Source organism: Arachis duranensis, chromosome 4, assembly GCF_000817695.3.
Source record: "Arachis duranensis cultivar V14167 chromosome 4, aradu.V14167.gnm2.J7QH, whole genome shotgun sequence".
In the NCBI taxonomy this organism is placed as follows: Eukaryota; Viridiplantae; Streptophyta; class Magnoliopsida; order Fabales; family Fabaceae; genus Arachis; species Arachis duranensis.
This window is the reverse complement of record NC_029775.3, coordinates 37,556,257-37,556,525: the sequence shown is the minus strand read 5'-3', so window position 1 is coordinate 37,556,525 and position 269 is coordinate 37,556,257.

Genomic DNA, 269 nt, shown 5'->3' with positions numbered 1-269 from the left:
CGTGAGGCTAGCTGTTGGGCGTTTAACGCCCAGTCTGGCACCATTATGGGCCTTTAACGCTAGAAAGGGGCACCAGACTGGCGTTAAACGCCAGAAAAGGGCAAGAAGCTGGCGTTAAACGCCAGAAATGGGCACCAGCCTGGCGTTTAACGCCAGAATTGGCACAAAACGTATTTTTGCATGCCATTTGGTGCAGGGATGACTTTTCCTTGACACCTCAGGATTTGTGGACCCCACAGGATCCCCACCTACCCCACCACTCTTTCTCT